A 7500-nucleotide genomic window follows, 5' to 3' on the forward strand; every position below is an offset into this window, starting at 1 on the left:
AAGAATATCGTATTTTTAAAAAAATCTAATGATAGGATTTTCCAGAAAATTGAAAAAACCGAAAAATGTCAAGAGTAAAGTGCCATTTTCTGACATTAGATTTCGTTCTAAATGCTTAATCCCTATGTAGAAACGTTAGTTAAGCAAGAATATCGTATTTTTAAAAAAATCTAATGATAGGATTTTTCAGAAAATTGAAAAAACCGTAAAATGTCAAGAGTAAAGTGCCCTTATTTTAAACAATGTATCGTTCTAAATGCTTAATCCCTATGTAAAAAAGTTATTTTAGCAGGAATATGTTATTGAAAAAAATTAGAAAAATTTATTTTAGCCGTAAATCGAAAATAATGGGGACACCGGAGCTGTTCGAAGCGCCGAGCGCGCCGCGTACGCCCGAATATTTTCAAAGTCCCAACGTACCGATCAAGAGTAAAGTACCATTTTCCTACATTAGATTTCGTTCTAAATGCTTAATCCCTATGTAAAAACGTTAGTTAAGCAAGAATATCGTATTTTTAAAAAAATCTAATGATAGGATTTTCCAGAAAATTGAAAAAACCGAAAAATGTCAAGAGTAAAGTGCCATTTTCTGACATTAGATTTCGTTCTAAATGCTTAATCCCTATGTAGAAACGTTAGTTAAGCAAGAATATCGTATTTTTAAAAAAATCTAATGATAGGATTTTTCAGAAAATTGAAAAAACCGTAAAATGTCAAGAGTAAAGTGCCCTTACTTTAAACAATGTATCGTTCTAAATGCTTAATCCCTATGTAAAAAAGTTATTTAAGCAGGAATATGTTATTGAAAAAAATTAGAAAAATTTATTTTAGCCGTAAATCGAAAATAATGGATCGAGCGAATCGGTCGATTGCGCCGAGACGCGCTATGATGCAACAGACGAGCGATTGGAACGCCCGAATATTTTCAAAGTCCCAACGTACCGATCAAGAGTAAAGTACCATTTTCCTACATTAGATTTCGTTCTAAATGCTTAATCCCTATGTAAAAACGTTAGTTAAGCAAGAATATCGTATTTTTAAAAAAATCTAATGATAGGATTTTCCAGAAAATTGAAAAAACCGAAAAATGTCAAGAGTAAAGTGCCATTTTCTGACATTAGATTTCGTTCTAAATGCTTAATCCCTATGTAGAAACGTTAGTTAAGCAAGAATATCGTATTTTTAAAAAAATCTAATGATAGGATTTTTCAGAAAATTGAAAAAACCGTAAAATGTCAAGAGTAAAGTGCCCTTACTTTAAACAATGTATCGTTCTAAATGCTTAATCCCTATGTAAAAAAGTTATTTAAGCAGGAATATGTTATTGAAAAAAATTAGAAAAATTTATTTTAGCCGTAAATCGAAAATAATGGATCGAGCGAATCGGTCGATTGCGCCGAGGCGCGCTATGATGCAACAGACGAGCGATTGGAACGCCCGAATATTTTCAAAGTCCCAACGTACCGATCAAGAGTAAAGTACCATTTTCCTACATTAGATTTCGTTCTAAATGCTTAATCCCTATGTAGAAACGTCAGTTAAGCAAGAATATCGTATTTTTAAAAAAATCTAATGATAGGATTTTCCAGAAAATTGAAAAAACCGAAAAATGTCAAGAGTAAAGTGCCATTTTCTGACATTAGATTTCGTTCTAAATGCATAATCCCTATGTAGAAACGTTAGTTAAGCAAGAATATCGTATTTTTAAAAAAATCTAATGATAGGATTTTTCAGAAAATTGAAAAAACCGTAAAATGTCAAGAGTAAAGTGCCCTTATTTTAAACAATGTATCGTTCTAAATGCTTAATCCCTATGTAAAAAAGTTATTTAAGCAGGAATATGTTATTGAAAAAAATTAGAAAAATTTATTTTAGCCGTAAATCGAAAATAATGGGGACACCGGAGCTGTTCGAAGCGCCGAGCGCGCCGCGTACGCCCGAATATTTTCAAAGTCCCAACGTACCGATCAAGAGTAAAGTACCATTTTCCTACATTAGATTTCGTTCTAAATGCTTAATCCCTATGTAAAAACGTTAGTTAAGCAAGAATATCGTATTTTTAAAAAAATCTAATGATAGGATTTTCCAGAAAATTGAAAAAACCGAAAAATGTCAAGAGTAAAGTGCCATTTTCTGACATTAGATTTCGTTCTAAATGCTTAATCCCTATGTAGAAACGTTAGTTAAGCAAGAATATCGTATTTTTAAAAAAATCTAATGATAGGATTTTTCAGAAAATTGAAAAAACCGTAAAATGTCAAGAGTAAAGTGCCCTTACTTTAAACAATGTATCGTTCTAAATGCTTAATCCCTATGTAAAAAAGTTATTTAAGCAGGAATATGTTATTGAAAAAAATTAGAAAAATTTATTTTAGCCGTAAATCGAAAATAATGGATCGAGCGAATCGGTCGATTGCGCCGAGACGCGCTATGATGCAACAGACGAGCGATTGGAACGCCCGAATATTTTCAAAGTCCCAACGTACCGATCAAGAGTAAAGTACCATTTTCCTACATTAGATTTCGTTCTAAATGCTTAATCCCTATGTAAAAACGTTAGTTAAGCAAGAATATCGTATTTTTAAAAAAATCTAATGATAGGATTTTCCAGAAAATTGAAAAAACCGAAAAATGTCAAGAGTAAAGTGCCATTTTCTGACATTAGATTTCGTTCTAAATGCTTAATCCCTATGTAGAAACGTTAGTTAAGCAAGAATATCGTATTTTTAAAAAAATCTAATGATAGGATTTTTCAGAAAATTGAAAAAACCGTAAAATGTCAAGAGTAAAGTGCCCTTATTTTAAACAATGTATCGTTCTAAATGCTTAATCCCTATGTAAAAAAGTTATTTTAGCAGGAATATGTTATTGAAAAAAATTAGAAAAATTTATTTTAGCCGTAAATCGAAAATAATGGGGACACCGGAGCTGTTCGAAGCGCCGAGCGCGCCGCGTACGCCCGAATATTTTCAAAGTCCCAACGTACCGATCAAGAGTAAAGTACCATTTTCCTACATTAGATTTCGTTCTAAATGCTTAATCCCTATGTAAAAACGTTAGTTAAGCAAGAATATCGTATTTTTAAAAAAATCTAATGATAGGATTTTCCAGAAAATTGAAAAAACCGAAAAATGTCAAGAGTAAAGTGCCATTTTCTGACATTAGATTTCGTTCTAAATGCTTAATCCCTATGTAGAAACGTTAGTTAAGCAAGAATATCGTATTTTTAAAAAAATCTAATGATAGGATTTTTCAGAAAATTGAAAAAACCGTAAAATGTCAAGAGTAAAGTGCCCTTATTTTAAACAATGTATCGTTCTAAATGCTTAATCCCTATGTAAAAAAGTTATTTTAGCAGGAATATGTTATTGAAAAAAATTAGAAAAATTTATTTTAGCCGTAAATCGAAAATAATGGGGACACCGGAGCTGTTCGAAGCGCCGAGCGCGCCGCGTACGCCCGAATATTTTCAAAGTCCCAACGTACCGATCAAGAGTAAAGTATCATTTTCCTACATTAGATTTCGTTCTAAATGCTTAATCCCTATGTAAAAACGTTAGTTAAGCAAGAATATCGTATTTTTAAAAAAATCTAATGATAGGATTTTCCAGAAAATTGAAAAAACCGAAAAATGTCAAGAGTAAAGTGCCATTTTCTGACATTAGATTTCGTTCTAAATGCTTAATCCCTATGTAGAAACGTTAGTTAAGCAAGAATATCGTATTTTTAAAAAAATCTAATGATAGGATTTTTCAGAAAATTGAAAAAACCGTAAAATGTCAAGAGTAAAGTGCCCTTACTTTAAACAATGTATCGTTCTAAATGCTTAATCCCTATGTAAAAAAGTTATTTAAGCAGGAATATGTTATTGAAAAAAATTAGAAAAATTTATTTTAGCCGTAAATCGAAAATAATGGATCGAGCGAATCGGTCGATTGCGCCGAGACGCGCTATGATGCAACAGACGAGCGATTGGAACGCCCGAATATTTTCAAAGTCCCAACGTACCGATCAAGAGTAAAGTACCATTTTCCTACATTAGATTTCGTTCTAAATGCTTAATCCCTATGTAAAAACGTTAGTTAAGCAAGAATATCGTATTTTTAAAAAAATCTAATGATAGGATTTTCCAGAAAATTGAAAAAACCGAAAAATGTCAAGAGTAAAGTGCCATTTTCTGACATTAGATTTCGTTCTAAATGCTTAATCCCTATGTAGAAACGTTAGTTAAGCAAGAATATCGTATTTTTAAAAAAATCTAATGATAGGATTTTTCAGAAAATTGAAAAAACCGTAAAATGTCAAGAGTAAAGTGCCCTTACTTTAAACAATGTATCGTTCTAAATGCTTAATCCCTATGTAAAAAAGTTATTTAAGCAGGAATATGTTATTGAAAAAAATTAGAAAAATTTATTTTAGCCGTAAATCGAAAATAATGGATCGAGCGAATCGGTCGATTGCGCCGAGGCGCGCTATGATGCAACAGACGAGCGATTGGAACGCCCGAATATTTTCAAAGTCCCAACGTACCGATCAAGAGTAAAGTACCATTTTCCTACATTAGATTTCGTTCTAAATGCTTAATCCCTATGTAGAAACGTCAGTTAAGCAAGAATATCGTATTTTTAAAAAAATCTAATGATAGGATTTTCCAGAAAATTGAAAAAACCGAAAAATGTCAAGAGTAAAGTGCCATTTTCTGACATTAGATTTCGTTCTAAATGCATAATCCCTATGTAGAAACGTTAGTTAAGCAAGAATATCGTATTTTTAAAAAAATCTAATGATAGGATTTTTCAGAAAATTGAAAGAACCGTAAAATGTCAAGAGTAAAGTGCCCTTATTTTAAACATTATATCGTTCTAAATGCTTAATCCCTATGTAAAAAAGTTATCTAAGCAAGAATATGTTATTGAAAAAAATTAGAAAAATTTATTTTAGCCGTAAATCGAAAAGAAGTCTGTTCGTTTCTCTGTCTCTCTCGCGCGATCGAACTATCGATGTTTCCCGACAAACTATTGGAAGTTTAATTAAACTTTATACATGAAATTACTCGTTTTGATCCCCGCTACACAGCCGTATACTTTTTATAATTTTGTGGAATCGGGAACCTTGAAATATTTATCATAACGCGGATCGACTGTCTCTGTCTCTTTCTAGATCGGAAGAATCGATGTTTCCCGGCAAACTATTGGGAGTTTAATTAAACTTTATACATGAAATTACTCGTTCTGATCCCCGCTACACAGCCGTAAACTTTTTATAAATTTGTGGAATCGGGAACCTCGAAATATTTATCATAACGCGGATCGACTGTCTCTGTCTCTTTCTAGATCGGAAGAATCGATGTTTCCCGGAAAACTATTGGGAGTTTAATTAAACTTTATACATGAAATTACTCGTTCTGATCCCCGCTACACAGCCGTATACTTTTTATAATTTTGTGGAATCGGGAACCTTGAAATATTTATCATAACGCGGATCGACTGTCTCTGTCTCTTTCTAGATCGGAAGAATCGATGTTTCCCGGCAAACTATTGGGAGTTTAATTAAACTTTATACATGAAATTACTCGTTCTGATCCCCGCTACACAGCCGTATACTTTTTATAATTTTGTGGAATCGGGAACCTCGAAATATTTATCATAACGCGGATCGACTGTCTCTGTCTCTTTCTAGATCGGAAGAATCGATGTTTCCCGGAAAACTATTGGGAGTTTAATTAAACTTTATACATGAAATTACTCGTTCTGATCCCCGCTACACAGTCGTAAACTTTTTATAAATTTGTGGAATCGGGAACCTCGAAATATTTATCATAACGCGGATCGACTGTCTCTGTCTCTTTCTAGATCGGAAGAATCGATGTTTCCCGGCAAACTATTGGGAGTTTAATTAAACTTTATACATGAAATTACTCGTTTTGATCCCCGCTACACAGCCGTATACTTTTTATAATTTTGTGGAATCGGGAACCTTGAAATATTTATCATAACGCGGATCGACTGTCTCTGTCTCTTTCTAGATCGGAAGAATCGATGTTTCCCGGCAAACTATTGGGAGTTTAATTAAACTTTATACATGAAATTACTCGTTCTGATCCCCGCTACACAGCCGTAAACTTTTTATAAATTTGTGGAATCGGGAACCTCGAAATATTTATCATAACGCGGATCGACTGTCTCTGTCTCTTTCTAGATCGGAAGAATCGATGTTTCCCGGAAAACTATTGGGAGTTTAATTAAACTTTATACATGAAATTACTCGTTCTGATCCCCGCTACACAGCCGTATACTTTTTATAATTTTGTGGAATCGGGAACCTCGAAATATTTATCATAACGCGGATCGACTGTCTCTGTCTCTTTCTAGATCGGAAGAATCGATGTTTCCCGGAAAACTATTGGGAGTTTAATTAAACTTTATACATGAAATTACTCGTTCTGATCCCCGCTACACAGCCGTAAACTTTTTATAAATTTGTGGAATCGGGAACCTCGAAATATTTATCATAACGCGGATCGACTGTCTCTGTCTCTTTCTAGATCGGAAGAATCGATGTTTCCCGGCAAACTATTGGGAGATTAATTAAACTTTATACATGAAATTACTCGTTTTGATCCCCGCTACACAGCCGTATACTTTTTATAATTTTGTGGAATCGGGAACCTTGAAATATTTATCATAACGCGGATCGACTGTCTCTGTCTCTTTCTAGATCGGAAGAATCGATGTTTCCCGGCAAACTATTGGGAGTTTAATTAAACTTTATACATGAAATTACTCGTTTTGATCCCCGCTACACAGCCGTATACTTTTTATAATTTTGTGGAATCGGGAACCTCGAAATATTTATCATAACGCGGATCGACTGTCTCTGTCTCTTTCTAGATCGGAAGAATCGATGTTTCCCGGCAAACTATTGGGAGTTTAATTAAACTTTATACATGAAATTACTCGTTCTGATCCCCGCTACACAGCCGTATACTTTTTATAATTTTGTGGAATCGGGAACCTCGAAATATTTATCATAACGCGGATCGACTGTCTCTGTCTCTTTCTAGATCGGAAGAATCGATGTTTCCCGGCAAACTATTGGGAGTTTAATTAAACTTTATACATGAAATTACTCGTTCTGATCCCCGCTACACAGCCGTAAACTTTTTATAAATTTGTGGAATCGGGAACCTCGAAATATTTATCATAACGCGGATCGACTGTCTCTGTCTCTTTCTAGATCGGAAGAATCGATGTTTCCCGGAAAACTATTGGGAGTTTAATTAAACTTTATACATGAAATTACTCGTTCTGATCCCCGCTACACAGCCGTATACTTTTTATAATTTTGTGGAATCGGGAACCTCGAAATATTTATCATAACGCGGATCGACTGTCTCTGTCTCTTTCTAGATCGGAAGAATCGATGTTTCCCGGCAAACTATTGGGAGTTTAATTAAACTTTATACATGAAATTACTCGTTCTGATCCCCGCTACACAGCC

This window comes from Megalopta genalis, chromosome 11, assembly GCF_051020955.1.
Source record: "Megalopta genalis isolate 19385.01 chromosome 11, iyMegGena1_principal, whole genome shotgun sequence".
In the NCBI taxonomy this organism is placed as follows: Eukaryota; Metazoa; Arthropoda; class Insecta; order Hymenoptera; family Halictidae; genus Megalopta; species Megalopta genalis.